We start from the raw sequence: 17,544 nt of genomic DNA on the forward strand, positions 1-17,544 counted from the left end.
ATGATGTGATAAGATTACATTTTGATGTTTTGCAGGATCGAAGAAAAGAAAGGAAACTTAAGGAAGAAGCGTGCTGAATCTGATCACGAAGAAATGGATTTCGATCGCATGGATTCAAAGATCGGATTTTTGAGCTGCTACTTTAGAGTTAGGGTAGATTTCTAAGAAATATGTAATAGCATAGTTTTTCAGTTGAATTGCATTGTAAGGACAAAGTTTTTCCGTAATAAAATAAAATTTGTTTTTGTCTTATTTATTTATCCTTGCAATGGCATGTATGAAAAATTGATGTTTGAATGTTTCTTCTATTAGCAATAATGGATTTGATTCTTAATTGTGTTATTTGTGGAAATGTCGAGAATTTACCAAATAGGGAGAGTTTCTCATCACCCAAGTTTCAATTGGATAGAAACTTGGAATCATGCAAACTGCATTGTGTGATGATTGAGAAACTTCATATTTGAAAAATTAGACTAATTCCTTGACAAAGTGTCAAGTGAAGGACTAAGAGATCGAGTACACTAGGTTGTGCGTCGATCAAGTCCACCACAAGAGTAATAAAGATATTCGTCATGATTTACTAAAGTTTAGTAAATATGGTTATACTTATAAGATTGAGTATAATTCTAAGTTGATTGAAAGAGTTTCAATCAATAGCAGAACTAATAAGAAGAATCTAGTAGGCAGAAAGATAAAAGTTTCTCTATTCTAAGAAGAAGGGAGAGTAACTTTTATTGTGTTTTATGATAGGTATTAATGATTAAGAACCATATCTCAATTGATCCTCTAAGCGAGTCTTAGTGTAATTGCATGTCTAAGAAGAGGAATCGAGAATTGTAGAAATGGTTAAATCAAGAAGTCAATCATACTTCGTTCCAATATCAAGTCTTAAAGTCTAAGATTGTGACTTGAGTGACAAGTCTTAAGAAGGTTTATGGCACTCATCAAATGTGGAATTTGGAAAAGTTTTCATATTCTTGCAGATTTGAAATTGGTAAGTTGTGATGTCTTGGATAAGTCAAAGACCAACTAAGACTAATTGTGTGAAGTGTTAAGCTTGATAAGAAGCTACACTAACTCTTGAATATTTGTTTGTCAAGAAATGTTTCTTGACAAGAGAACCTTATATGTCAAGGAGTCAGTGGGAGTCTTAATGGTCTTGAAAAGGTTCAAGAATAAATCAAGAATAAACCTAATTGATCATCACTAGCGCACGACTTGAGGTTTGTAACCTATCGTGGATGACAATTTTGTTTTCTGCGCTATTCCAGTTAAGTTAGTTATGCTTCTGAGTTCTATGAATTCTCATCTGTATGCATAAAGGCAAGCACCTTGATCAATGGAAGGTACATTGATATGTAAGGGTGAGTTGCTAAACTACTTGGAAGACATGGTGGGCACTCGTGTTACCATGAGAAAAGAAATCAAGATTGAGAAAGTTCAGTCCATATGTTTTTGGATTTGTCGCAAACCTTCGTTTTGGCAAATACACATGGATAGGAACACATACACCATAAAATCTAAGTGACATAAGGTTTCCCTCCTTCATGAAAATGATTGTGAGGAAATGCTTTCACTAAGAGAGATTTTAAGAAGATAGCAATTGTGAAAATTGTATTCTCAAATTTGATTATGATTACGGCATCCCTCTTCATAGTTCGAATTGTGAGTTTGGCAATTAGTCTGAACATTTGAGACATAGTTTTGAATTTGTGTAGACACACATATGAGCTTTCTAAGGCAAATGTGTATGAGTTTAAGAAGCTTAGATAAAGGCTTATCAAAGCATCAAGTATTTAGGAATATGAACTTAAGGAATTCAATAGGCATTGTTTTCTGGAAGTTCAGATGTTTTCTAGATATATGTCAAAGCTAGTGGGAGTATAAGTGTTATGCTTGTATTGTAATAATCATCGTGTTAGTGGGAGCATGATTATTATTTCAAGTATTGCGAGTTAGCAATATTAATTATAGAAAACAAAGATTAACTTTGCAAAGCTGTAGGGGTTAAAAAGTTGTTTTGCTATAATTAAGGGAGAAAATATTATACTTCGTTTCAATATCTAAAGCTTAGATTGAGAAATTTTAATAAATTTAGTCAAAGGATATATAGTGTGTTCTCAAATTTCGATTATGATTACGGCATCCTCTTCATAGTTCGAATTGTAAAAACGTGACACATAAAATATTATGACAGAAGATTGATAACGTATCATATCTTTATGTAAGACATTATGCACCGTGTCCCATACGCTTAGGGTATAGGATCGATTGAAAATGCTATAATATTTGACCATTCTAAAATTGTCCAAATGCCTAGGGCATTAAGAGGGAAAAGGGACTAGAACTGGATTTGACTAAAATAATTAAACAACTATCAAAGGACGATCTAAGGTTCGCCAAGGAATTGTTGCTTGTGAGTAGTTGGAAGTATAGTACTGGATGGACTATATTGACATCATTATGAATAGATAAGATTCTATTAAGAATGAGTTTTCATATGGAAAATATGGAAATGTTTCCATTAATGGGAGTTGGATATTAAGAAATATGTCTAGATTAGAAACTTTTATGCGAGAAGGATGTTCAAAAGAATGTTCTTTGAGTGAGAGACATCACATCTATATAATTGTTTTGTAACAATTTCTGATAGAGTACCTTGTGATTTCATTGGCCGAGTCTTTGTGACTTTTATGTTGTGACTTCACGAAAGGATCGTTGCATAAAATGTTAGAATCTGACATATTCTAAAAGTGGCAAGAATTTTGTATTCTTACGCTAATGATAAGGATTGGGAATTGTGAAATGAGTTTCATTGGAAATGTTTTTCAATTGATATATTTCACAAAGTAAGGATCATAGGAAATCAAAGTGTGCATGCTTGGAGCATGGGACAATTGTGGTTATAATTCGAGTAATAAGTTGATTTTCTGAAACAGTAAGCAATGAATAATGAGTAATCAATATGGTGTTTAAATAAAAGTGTTTTTATTTACGCTCAAAAGTTTTGGGGCCATATAGGACTAATATTATTATTGCGTTTCACTTTGCATGTTTTGACTTCCAGAATAACTGGGTTATTCGAACCTCCACAGTCGGTCATACGTTGGAAGTAGGTATGAAGGAAGACTGTCGTGAATCTGTCTGTAGATTGCCTAAGTGTTTAGACATAGCACAAGTTTGCTGCAGAGTTCATGAGTGCCTTAATAAGATTAGAGTATTGGATCAAACCCACGCTCACTTGAATCACTTCATGGTTTTTATCTTGAGTAATTGTGAGACAATAACATTGTATATTCTTGAAACCGAGACATGTGAGTTGTTATTTGCTGGTCGGTTGCACATTGATGATAAGTAAACGCACAAGTAACTTGGTGTTATAAAACTTATTGTTGTGTGTGATTCGATTAGTAGGTGCAAGCAAGCATTTGAGTCGAAGTTTATCCATTCCTTTTACCCAAGGTGGGATAAAAGCGATATCTGTGGGCCCATCGATGATTTAGTGATAACACCTAAGCGCTTGGCCAATCCGGGACTAATTTGATGTGTTCAATTGTAGTCTGTTGTCAGTCGTCATAAATCGGAAGTCGGGAAACTGTATAGAGAGAATGATCAAATTCATGTCTTGTGTCTATACGATATCTTGAGAATGGAGGAATATATAATCCCTTATCTAAAGGACACGCGTATCTGATAAGATCAGAGTTGACAGCGGCTTTTGAAAGCTACGATTGCTGATCAGGTTCTGAAGTTATACAGAATAGTTATTAGACTTATCCAAGTGGGAGACTGTTGGATTAGTGTCTAAGTCCATAACTATTTTGGTATGTACTTGACCCGATTATAAGCATGGTCCTTTTGGGTTGCCTTCACCATAGCAATATGTCGGATGAATTAAGGAGAGAAATGTTTAATTATGATTTATTAATATATTATGAGAATAATATATTAAAGGAGAAATCATATTGTTTAATTAATATTAGTCAAGAATTAATTAAGAATTAATTTTGTGGCTAAAAGAGATTAATTAAACTTAGGGGACTGGAATTGTAATTATAGGATAATTGCAATTGGGTTATGAATCACCTTGGAATAATAGGTTGGACGAATTCTATGGGGATGCCCATTAGAAATCGTCCAAGGCATGTTCCAGAAGGGGTCCATGGGCTGCTTAGGGCTTAAGCAGTCAAATTAGGGTTTCCTTGTTAGATAACCCTAATTGCCTACCTATTTAAAGAACCCTTGAGACCCAAAAACGTGGCTAAGTCTTCCTTTAGGGTTTCTAGCCGTTTTTGGTGTCTCCTCTCTCCTCCCTCTTCATCTAAGTTGCTTAGTGGTGTTTGTGACTCCATTAGAGGTGCAACACTTGAGGCACTAAGCTTTCTGAAGCCAAGGAATTGATTGTTATTGCTACATAACAATCAAGGTAAGATCCAAACCCTAGTTTACATGTTTATTTGATTAATTGTATGCTAGATCTAGGGTTTATAAGTCTTGGAGGTTTATTGCATGTTCAAAGTAGAAAAACTAGATCCAAGCAATTAGGGTTGCATGAACACCATAGGAATGTTGTTATGCTCAAAACCCATTAGTGGTATCAGAGCCTAGGTCGTTTTTCTATTGAATAGAAGCATAATTGAACTGCCAAAAATCAAAAATTCGAAAGTTTTTGCTGTCTGGAGCAGGAACTCGACGAGTTCTATATGAACTCGACGAGTTGGTAATGAACTCGATGAGTTCTATACTCAACTCAACGAGTTTTAGAGTCTGTTGCCGGATTTTTTGAATTTTTTTGTGCAGATTTTGCTAAGGATAATTGCCATAACTCGTTTTTATTGCCTAAAATCGATTTTTTATGTTTGGAATGTTTATCCTTGTCAAAATTAGTGGATTTGGTTAAATATGGATAATATAGGATTATTATTAGATATATATTTGACCTAGTAAGTTTGAAAGTTTCAATTTACACCCTTTAGGTTTAATAGTTTAAATTTGAACTTAAAAGTTTCTGTTTTTTGAAATTTAAATAGTTAAACCTTAATGTTTTGAAATGTTTCAAAACTTGTCCTCGAGTTTTGAAATTTAAATTTTGATTAAAAGTTTAATTTTGAAATATTTAAATTCTAAACCCTAAGTTTGAAAAAGATTCAAAACTTGCCCTCAAGTTTTGGATTTTAAAATTTAATTAAAAGTCTTAATTTGAAGTTTTTAAAATCTAAAACTCAAGTACTTTGAAAAGTTCAAATTACACCCTTATGGTTTTATTAATTAATTAAAGTGTATAATTAAAAGAGATTTAATAAATCCATAAAGTTTTGGTTTACATTTAATTAAATTAAAAGTATAATTTATTAGATTAAACCACCTAGTATTTTAAAAGTGTAAAATACACCCTATACTATATATAACATTAAAAGTCTAATATTACATATATGTATGAGTAAACAGTCAGTCTTACCGTTAGTAGGCCTCATTCACGAAGCTGGTCTATAAGGGGTGTCTAAGGAAATTGCCTGTAAAATGGCGATTGAATGGGTATCCACTCTTACCCACCGCACTCTTGACTAGTGGAGGGTCGTTAGCCGAACGGGTAGGATAGGACGAAACCTTCCATTATAAGTATAATGAAGTACAAAGTAACTACATGCTTTTACAAATTCCCAAAATTCTAGTTACTTTAGGCAAAATGTGAAATTTTATGCTAATCCATGGAATTACACTTCATACCCTTGTTAAACGTTAGTGGAGCGTGTGTGGTTAACCGGCACACTAATTTGGGATTGACATTGGTAGTGAAGGGTGGCTCGGTGTTTATCGTAGATCAATGGAGCGTGTGTGGCTAACCGGCACATTGATTAGGTGATAGTATCATTGAGTGCATCACGTCATTCGTATGGTTATTCACACCTTATTTGTGATCCTCGACATCCCAGACACAAATAGAAGGGCATAATCAAGATTAAACATGCCATTGAAAATTTCAATGAATCTCAAAAGATCTAGGAGTTTCAATTCATTTAAAACTTAAATTTCTTTTTCGTTTTTCATGGTGGAAATTGGTAAATCGTCATTTACCTACCTTCAAATATTCTACAACTAGATTACGACATCCCTCTTCTAGGTTGCAGAGTATTGTGTTGGATCCTAGCCTTGATGTTTCATTTGGGTGTTACATCAAGGATTCTTTTATCAACTAACTTGATTTTTCTCCCGTTTTGTAGATGTCTAAATCTTACAATGGTCTTCCCAAGTCCCTTGGAACAAGCTTTCCAAATGAAGATGACGTTCCACGATACGATCAAGGAAATGAGAGTCATGCTTCACTTCCTCCACCACCTCCAATTAATCTCCCTAACCTACAAGTTCAAAGGATTGAAAAGTTCAAGCTCACTCAAGCCCTTTTGGCAAGTAAACACGAAGATGGAAAACCTGTGTGTGCACACATCTTAGAGATGAAGTCACACATTGATAGGTTAAGGATGATGGGTGTCGATATCTCAGAAATGTTGGTTGTTGACTGGGTTCTTCAGTCACTTCCTGAATCATATAGTGAGTTCGTTAGAGAGTACTATATGATGGACCATGACGTGACCCTCATTGATTTGACCTATTTGCTTATAGCTGCTGAATCAGAAATGATTTGGCGTCCTGATCAAGCAAATTTGTCTGGCAAATCAAACTCCCAAACTTCAATGGACATTGAAAATGGTGACATTCGAAATCCAGAAAAGGTAAATTCTGAGGTAGTTCCTTGTGCCATTCCAAAAGAGTCCATCTGCTTCTACTGCCAAGAGAAGGGGCATTGGAGATGAAGCTGCCCTGTTTACCTGAGAGATCTAAGAGATGGGAGAGTCAAGACGTATGGCTCTACTTCAGGTAAAATCCATTAACTAACTCTATAAGTTCCTATTTTTGATTCTTAATACATGATGTGATAAGATTACATTTTGATGTTTTGCAGGATCGAAGAAAAGAAAGGAAACTTAAGGAAGAAGCGTGTTGAATCTGATCACGAAGAAATGGATTTCGATCGCATGGATTCAAAGATCGGATTTTTGAGCTGCTACTTTAGAGTTAGGGTAGATTTCTAAGAAATATGTAATAGCATAGTTTTTCAGTTGAATTGCATTGTAAGGACAAAGTTTTTCCGCAATAAAATAAAATTTGTTTTTGTCTTATTTATTTATCCTTGCAATAGCATGTATGAAAAATTGATGTTTGAATGTTTCTTCTATTAGCAATAATGGATTTGATTCTTTATTGTGTTATTTGTGGAAATGTCGAGAATTTACCAAATAGGGAGAGTTTCTCATCACCCAAGTTTCAAATGGACAGAAACTTGGAATCATGCAAACTGCATTGTGTGATGAATGAGAAACTTCATATTTGAAAAATTACACTAATTCCTTGACAAAGTGTCAAGTGAAGGACTAAGAGATCGAGTATACTAGGTTGTGCGTCGATCAAGTCCACCACAAGAGTAATAAAGATATTCGTCATGATTTACTAAAGTTTAGTAAATATGGTTATACTTATAAGATTGAGTATAATTCTAAGTTGATTGAAAGAGTTTCAATCAATAGCAGAACGAATAAGAAGAATCTAGTAGACAGAAAGATAAAAGTTTCTCTATTCTAAGAAGAAGGGAGAGTAACTTTTATTGTGTTTTATGATAGGTATTAATGATTAAGAACCATGTCTCAATTGATCCTCCAAGTGAGTCTTAGTGTAATTGCATGTCTAAGAAGAGGAATCGAGAATTATAGAAATGGTTAAATCAAGAAGTCAATCATACTTCGTTCCAATATCAAGTCTTAAAGTCTACGATTGTGACTTGAGTGACAAGTCTTAAGAAGGTTTATGGCACTCATCAAATGTGGAATTTGGAAAAGTTTTCATATTCTTGTACATTTGAAATTGGTAAGTTGTGATGTCTTGGATAAGTCAAAGACCAACTAAGACCAATTGTGTGAAGTGTTAAGCTTGATAAGAAGCTACACTAACTCTTGAATATTTGTTTGTCAAGAAATGTTTCTTGACAAGAGAACCTTATATGTCAAGGAGTCAGTGGGAGTCTTAATGGTCTTGAAAAGGTTCAAGAATAAATCAAGAATAAACCTAATTGATCATCACTAGCGCACGACTTGAGGTTTGTAACCTATCGTGGATGACAATTTTGTTTTATGCGCTATTCCAGTTAAGTTAGTTATGCTTCTGAGTTCTATGAATTCTCATCTGTATGCATAAAGGCAAGCACCTTGATCAATGGAAGGTACATTGATATGTAAGGGTGAGTTGCTAAACTACTTGGAAGACATGGTGGGCACTGGTGTTACCATGAGACAAGAAATCAAGATTGAGAAAGTTCAGTCCATATGTTTTTGGATTTGTCGCAAACCTTCGTTTTGGCAAATTCACATGGATAGGAACACATACACCATAACATCTAAGTGACATAAGGTTTCCCACCTTCATGAAAATGATTGTGAGGAAATGCTTTCACTAAGAGAGATTTTAAGAAGATAGCAATTGTGAAAATTGTATTCTCAAATTCGATTATAATTACGGCATCCCTCTTCATAGTTCGAATTGTGAGTTTGGCAATTAGTCTGAACATTTGAGACTTAGTTCTGAATTTGTCTAGACACACATATGAGCTTTCTAAGGCAAAGGTGTATGAGTTTAAGAAGCTTAGATAAAGGCTTATCAAAGCATCAAGTATTTAGAAATATGAACTTAAGGAATTCAATAAGCATTGTTTTCTGGAAGTTCAGATGTTTTCTAGATATATGTCAAAGCTAGTGGGAGTATAAGTGTTATGCTTGTATTGTAATAATCATCGTGTTAGTGGGAGCATGATTATTATTTCAAGTATTGCGAGTTAGCAATATTAATTATAGAAAACAAAGATTAACTTTGCAAAGCTGTAGGGGTTAAAAAGTTGTTTTGCTATAATTAAGGGAGAGAATATTATACTTCGTTTCAATATCTAAAGCTTAGATTGAGAAATTTTAATAAATTTAGTCAAAGGATACATAGTGTGTTCTCAAATTTCGATTATGATTACGGCATCCCTCTTCATAGTTCGAATTGTGAGAACGTGACACATAAGATATTATGACAGAAGATTGATAACGTATCATATCTTTATGTAAGACATTATGCATCGTGTCCCATACGGTTAGGGTATAGGATCGATTGCAAATGCTATAATATTTGACCATTCTAAAATTTTCCAAATGCCTAGGGCATTAAGAGGGAAAAGGGACTAGAACTGGATTTGACTAAAATAATTAAACAACTATCAAAAGACGATCTAAGGTTCGCCAAGGAATTGTTGCTTGTGAGTAGTTAGAAGTATAGTACTAGATGGACTATATTGACATCATTATGAATAGATAAGATTCTATTAAGAATGAGTTGTCATATGTAAAATATGGAAATGTTTCCATTAATGGGAGTTGGATATTAAGAAATATGTCTAGATTAGAAACTTTTATGCGAGAAGGATGTTCAAAAGAATGTACTTTGAGTGAGAGACATCACATCTATATAATTGTTTTGTAACAATTTCTGATAGAGTACCTTGTGATTTCATTGGCCGAGTCTTTGTGACTTTTATGTTGTGACTTCACGAAAGGATCGTTGCATAAAATGTTAGAATCTGACATATTCTAAAAGTGGCAAGAATTTTGTATTCTTACGCTAATGATAAGGATTGGGAATTGTGAATGAGTTTCATTGGAAATGTTTTTCAATTGATATATTTCACAAAGTAAGGATCATATGAAATCAAAGTGTGCATGCTTGGAGCATGGGACAATTGTGGTTATAATTCGAGTAATAAGTTGATTTTCTGAAACAGTAAGCAATGAATAATGAGTAATCAATATGGTGTTTAACTAAAAGTGTTTTTATTTACGCTCAAAAGTTTTGGGGCCATATAGGATTAATATTATTATTGCGTTTCACTTTGCATGTTTTGACTTCCAGAATAACTGGGTTATTCGAACATCCACAGTCGGTCATACGTTGGAAGTAGGTATGAAGGAAGACTGTCGTGAATCTGTCTGTAGATTGCCTAAGTGTTTAGACATAGCACAAGTTTGCTGCAGAGTTCATGAGTGCCTTAATAAGATTAGAGTATTGGATCAAACCCACGCTCACTTGAATCACTTCATGGTTTTTATCATGAGTAATTGTGAGACGATAACATTGTATATTCTTGAAACTGAGACGTGTGAGTTGTTATTTGTTGGTCGGTTGCACACTAATGATAAGTAAACGCACCAGTAACTTGGTGTTATAAAACTTATTGTTGTGTGTGATTCGTTTAGTAGGTGCAAGCAAGCATTTGAATCGAATTTTATCCATTCCTTTTACCCAAGGTGGGATAAAAGCGATATCTGTGGGCCCCTCGATGATTTAGTGATGACACCTAAGCGCTTGGCCAAGCCGGGACTAATTTGATGTGTTCAATTGTAGTCTGTTGTCAGTCGTCATAAATCGAAAGTCGGGAAACTGTATAGAGAGAATGATCAAATTCATGTCTTGTGTCTATACGATATCTTGAGAATGGAGGAATATATAATCCCTTATCTAAAGGACACGCGTATCTGATAAGATCAGAGTTGACAGCGGCTTTTGAAAGCTACGATTGCTGATCAGGTTCTGAAGTTATACAGAATAGTTATTAGACTTATCCAAGTGGGAGACTGTTGGATTAGTGTCTAAGTCCATAACTATTTTGGTATGTACTTGACCCGATTATAAGCATGGTCCTTTTGGGTTGCCTTCACCATAGCAATATGTCGGATGAATTAAGGAGAGAAATGTTTAATTATGATTTATTAATATATTATGAGAATAATATATTAAAGGAGAAATCATATTGTTTAATTAATATTAGTCAAGAATTAATTAAGAATTAATTTTGTGGCTAAAAGAGATTAATTAAACTTAGGGGACTGGAATTGTAATTATAGGATAATTGCAATTGGGTTATGAATCACCTTGGAATAATAGGTTGGACGAATTCTATGGGGAAGCCCATTAGAAATCGTCCAAGGCATGTTCCAGAAGGGGTCCATGGGCTGCTTAGGGCTTAAGCAGTCAAATTAGGGTTTCCTTGTTAGATAACCCTAATTGCCTACCTATTTAAAGAACCCTTGAGACCCAAAAACGTGGCTAAGTCTTCCTTTAGGGTTTCCAGCCGTTTTTGGTGTCTCCTCTGTCCTCACTCTTCATCCAAGTTGCTTAGTGGTGTTTGTGACTCCATTAGAGGTGCAGCACTTGAGGCACTAAGCTTTCTGAAGCCAAGGAATTGATTGTTATTGCTACATAACAATCAAGGTAAGATCCAAACCCTAGTTTACATGTTTATTTTATTAATTGTATGCTAGATCTAGAGTTTATAAGTCTTGGAGGTTTATTGCATGTTCAAAGTAGAAAAACTAGATCCAAGCAATTAGGGTTGCATGAACACCATAGGAATGTTGTTATGCTCAAAACCCATCAGACATGTGTTGTCCTTTACTACGAGTATGATATATTTTCCTAGTCTCCTAAGTTAGAGGGAAGATGGATTAGATACTTATCAGTAGTTAGGTAGAAGCAAGGGGATATTAAATATTGGATTGTTCTGTCGGTTCGTTGGTCGTGGTGGAGATAGGTCACGAATCAAGTCTTCAACCCAATTTTTAGAAGAGCTGGTTTTCTCGATGCAGGTCGAGTTCATGATTCCATGGTCTAGATTGGAGGTATGACAGGGGAAGAAGGAGCTGGTGTGTGGTTAGGCCCTACTGGCAACTAAGAGATTCAAGATGGTCGATAATCATCAGTTGATCAGCGAAGTCGAGGTTATTTCATCGAGTATGGAGGACACACATAGGGATTTTTCTTGCTTATATCTGAAGGTGTTCCAAATCTTTCTAGAAGGATACTTCAACCAAGATTGTAAGTAAAGTGAAAAAGGAGTATAATTCTCTTTGCAATCAATTGAGTCGTGTGAAGGATGAATGTCCCTGATTAAATCGGAAGGAAGGTGTGGGAGCTAACACTCGTCGAGTTGGCCAAGGTGTTTTGTCATGATATTATAATCTATTATAATTCTGATGATGCTCAGATTAGGTGGTGAAATTCGACTAAATCTGATATTTTCTTTAATGTCACACCTTATGATATGATGAGTCAAACACTCTACACCATATCTCAGCGTCAGCATCAACTTCATTGATAGCATCAGTGTATCAAGCTTATAAGCGTCAGCATATAGCATAGTTATTCTATTTAATCTTTTGTATATTAGGTAATGATATAGATAAGTATAGAATAGATCACAAATCTGGTATCTTTGTGATAAGATCGGTTCTTAGTATAGATTAGATACAATCCCTTAAATCATGGGATCAATATGTATAGATTAGTATATATACAACATTAGGGTAAACCCTAATGTTGCACAACACGGCTTGGTGTCATAATCGTCTTTGTCACAAACTGTGTTCTTGGTGAAGACAAAACTCTTTATTGGTGAAAGAACAATTTGGAGAACTCTCTGTGTCATTTAATTTCTGTTCTTTATTTTCTTTGATTAAGTTTCTCTTTCGTCTTTATACTTGAAGTGTATCTGATCGATACAAACCTTCAATTGGTATCAGAGAAGGTTTGTGATACACTCAAGTAATCATGTCGAATCTCAAATCCTTTGGCCTCAACAAAATTCCTCCCTTTGATGAACACAATTTCGCTATGTAGAAGACAAAGGTCATGGTTGTTCTTGAAACCCATGGTCAATAACGCTCCCGTTGTCCCCCCGAAGCAAAAGTCATAAACAAGTTATGATGTTGATGGCAAGAGACTGCTCAATCTTGATGTGAAAGCCAGGGCTGCTATTAGAAACTCTCTTCCCTACCACATGTATCATCTCGTACAAAATTGTGACTCAGCACAAGAGATGATGGATACGCTGACAATGGCTTGTGAAGGCGCCGTGGAATTCCAGACTACGACCATCAACAACCTTAATCTGATATACGAGCATTTATTTGCTAAAAAAGGTGAGTCTCTTACCCAAACTTTTAATAGGTTTAACTTCTTGGTTAATGATATGCGGAGGCTGGGAATCGTCAATCATTCATCTCAGTTTGTTCTGAAATTTATCGATTCTCTTAGAAAAAGCTAGGAACATCACATTGATGTTCTCAAGAATGGTGAAAAGATTGATACCATGGATTTGAATTCTTTGTTCGGTAATCTGTGAAATTATGAAGAGACCAAAGCTCTTCGTAAAGAAATCATGAAGGACTCGAACAAGGAAAAGTTTGTTCTCGAAAGGAAGCAATGAATCACATCATCGACTCAGATAACTCAGATCAGGGTGAAGAGATTGATGAAGATCTCACCAATGAGCTTGTTGTCAGCGCTGCACTTATCATCAAGCGCTACGAAAAAAGTAGAGAAAACGGGGTTAGAAGAGCTCAGTTCAAGGGAAGCACACAGCAAGGAGATCCACTTCTGAGAAGAGAAACTCAGGTAATCGCTTTAATTGTGGAAGCCCTAACCATTTTTCCAGGGACTGCAAGGAGAAGAAAGAAGCCCAGAGCCCTGAGAACTATAAAGTCTTGTACAAGAAGCTGGTGGCTCACATGAAGAAGGAAAACATCTCTCTTCCAAAATGTTTCGTTGCAAAACAAGAGAATCATGAAGAATGGGTAGAAGAAGAAGAGACTTCTGAAGATGAGGGGCTAAATGTCAAGGGTCTTATGGCTCTTATAAATGATTCCCCTGATGGAATATGTGACACTGATAGTTCTCACGCTGTCAAAGGATCAAGTCCAAATCTAGGACACACTTGGTACCTAGACAGTGGAAGCTCTAGATACTTGACCGGCTACAAGTCCCTCTTAACAGATTTTAAAGAGAAGGATGGTCCAATGGTAACCTTTGGTGACAATAGTGGAAGAGCCGTTACAGGCGCATGACGATTAAGCTGGAGGACATGTTTTATGTAGAAGGTCTGAAAGGCAACTTCATCTCAGTCAACTTTGTGATGCTGGTTACATAGATCTTTTCAACCGTCATGAGGGAAATGTGTTTGACTCTGAAAACAAAATTGTGCTTTCTTCTCTCAGGGAGAACGATATTTATATGGTTTGATTTATTTGTTTAGACGCTGATACTTTTTTTTTATGATTTGCTACTTTTGAAAATTCTGAACATAAGCTGCTATTTTTATTTACTATATCTTTTTGTGTATTAAAGTTTTTTTTTATTTATTTATTAAAGGAGTATACATTATAAATACACATTTTGCTACTAATATTTCCAAAGTTTGTTCTTCTCTTTCCTCTTTATGTGTCAGGAGCTTTCATCTCCTTCTCGACAATGATCTTAACTGATACGATCAGCGTGTCATTTCTTGAATGCATCACCCTTCTTGTAAGAGCTAGTTGACGCTGACTCTATATCTTTTCTTCAGCACCAAATGCCCTCTCACTGACACTAATGCACATGTTGATTGACATGTTGATGAGACCAGATGGGGGAAAACTGAGCCACTAGGTGTTCTTCTGGGCACATATCTCTTCTGTCTTGAAAATCCTATTTCATTTGAAATGAGATGAAGTGGAGTTCCGTGGCCTGGCATGCCTAATTTCCAGAGACGTTGTCACTTAAACTCCATAACCTCAAAGATCCAAAGGCGTCTTCAACAAGACAATGACCCCGCCTTCTCTTCCTTCATGGATCACAATGAATGAAATCTGTCACACCCCCAAACCAGAATGACGAAAACGTATGGGGGCGAATGGAGTGACTTCATGTACAGTATCATAACAATTGAATATAAATGAATCATAGCAACACAAACATCATACATTGAGATTACAAGTTTAATTGTTTACAAACTTCGCTTACTCAAAAGTTAAATACAAATACTCAAAGGGTTAAAAACATGATGCAGCGGCGCCGACCCTCAAAATGGTTTGAATACCTTTTACTGATTTCCTGAGAATACAAGTGATTTTGAAAAGTGTCAACAATTAAGTTTGTGAGTTCATAAGCATTTTGTATGAGAAGGTTTTGTAACGGTTTCGTGTAAAAATGGTTTTGTATACTTCTAGAAAATCCGATATTTTCTTTAAAAACGAGTTGTATGTCTTATACCCAAGACTAAAATGAATGTATTTACTTTGTATCTTTTCCTTGTAAAATGACAATGTACGTTCCCCGAAAATCCAATATTTACGTAAATATGAACTATAGTCTTAAACCCTAAGACTAAAGATGTAAGTAATATTGTGCTGAAAAATGGTATCTTATCTGTAATATAAAACTCCTTGAATGTATGTTAACCTTGTTGTAAGTCTCAAACCCGAATCTAAAATATAAGTGATGCAATACTGGGAAATAGTTTTTGTAAGATTTATCATTTTGTGAAAACTATTTGAGTGTACACTAGCCCATAAACCCAATGTTTTGTCAATACTTTAATGTGAGTTATTACAACCATACTAATGCGACTAGTTGCCTGAACGATGCGCTTCGGACGTCGGAACTGTTTACGATAGTTGTAACTCCATACCTGCCGGTCTAACTGTAGCTAACTGTTTAGGTTCGGGGTTGTCACCCCGTATAGATCTATACACAAGTGTCACGCTCTCCCTCCAAGAGACTCTGGTTATAATGCAGGTCTTAGTTGTGTACTCTGGTAGGTACGGTGAAGCCTAAAGTCTCACAAGTCTGTATCAACTAGTTTACATCTATTGTACTGAAAAGTCGTTATCTTGTAAACATAGTAATTATACATGTAAATAATTAGGGGTTTCTCATGAGTGATAGTAAAATGTTTGTGGCTCCCAAACTATACCAATTATAGTTTATCCTGTTTGTTGTTGAAACTATTTTTATAATCCTTTATAAAAATATATAGTTATCATCTTGTACACAAAATATATGGTCAACATAATGTTTTTGGGTTGTAACCCACCAAAGTGGTAAAAAGGACTACAAAATACCCCTTTTTGTTAGAAAACTATCCTTTAGTAAAACGTTTCCAAAAGAAAAACTCTATAGTTTTGTATAACTTTTCTCATGATTTTTATAACATAGATCTAACTTTGTTTTTGTTAGTTTTACACTAGAAAACTAATATAACACAAATATTCGTACAAAAACTAGTAATAATCACATTTTATGCAAATAAAGGCTTATAATTTAACATAAAGATGAAACATGCAAATATTTGTATGATAATTTTTTTTGACTTGTATCCCCCCCCCCCTAAAACATGGAAAAGCTTGAAAATGTGGGGGTATGAACTCACCTTGAGTGGATATGTGGGTCGTTTTGAAGAGATGATATGAAGATTCCAAGCTTAAACTCTTGAATGAGTTTGATGAAACTTTCTTGAGAATAATGTTATCCTAAAGGTTTTAACACATTTTAATGGGTATAAATAGAGTGAAAACACTAGGAAATCTCGAAAATACTTACAAAAATCTAAGGATAATGCTTAGAGAATGTTGAACTTGGAAGCTTGTTATTTGATCTTGAGAGGAAATGGAAGTTAACAGAAGTGAAAATGGAGAAATGGTGGGGTTTTGGTATGACTTCGTCCGAAGATAAGGAAGGGAAAGTGATATGATGTATACTTGGTTAACTATGGGGTAATACATAGGTATTTGTTGGGTATTGTTTTGCATGGGAAAATATTACACCATCAAGTCATAAAGTCAAACCTTATCCTCTTAAATCCCACTAAAATCTCCTTAGAAAGGTTCATAGTGGTGTTTTCGGCCATGCATGACCGAAATCACCTTATTCCCTTGTGATTTCGGTCCTATCCTCCCCCACTAATGTGATTTCGGCCTTAGTGGGCTTGTTCTTGATGGTTTTAGTCTTGAGGCTCCACATGGGAGGGTTTTCAGTCTTAGCATCACCCGTTAAAGGGTAATTTCGGCCCTAGGGGTGTTCTAGATTGAGATTTCGGCCTCCTCACAACCGAAATCCCAAGGTAGGTGGGGTACTAGGCCAACAACTATAAAGCAAGGTATTAATTTATGATTTATGTTCAACTATTTGATTTGTCTTGACTTGTTAGACACGTGGAAAGTAGGATGTATGTTACTGAGTTCTTGTGGTAACCGAAGTCTATAAGCCACTGGGCCGATCCTGGCGAGGATCTCGAATGGTCCAATGTACCTTGTATTTAATTTTCTACGCTTCCCAATCGTGTCATCCTTTTCCGGGGAGAGACTTTATTCTCACGCGGTCGTTGACTTGGAAATCTAAGGGTTTTTCGTTGTTTATCCGCGTAGCTCTTTTGTTGGTTCCTAGATGCCTTCAATCGTTCCTGAATTTGGACGATCTTCTCGGCTGTCCCTCTGATGATCTATGGGCCGGTGATGGTGATGTCAGGTACTTGCCCCCTTGATAGTTGTGTGTGACCCACTTCAGCCCAGCAAAGGGGTGGCTTGCATTTGCGTCCATATAGGGTTTCAAGGCTTCGAGCTTGCGCCTCTTCGATCTTCGGGGCGGATGTGA

Source organism: Lactuca virosa, chromosome 4 (assembly GCF_052849685.1).
Source record: "Lactuca virosa cultivar CGN04683 chromosome 4, Lactuca_virosa_CGN04683_v6, whole genome shotgun sequence".
In the NCBI taxonomy this organism is placed as follows: domain Eukaryota; kingdom Viridiplantae; phylum Streptophyta; class Magnoliopsida; order Asterales; family Asteraceae; genus Lactuca; species Lactuca virosa.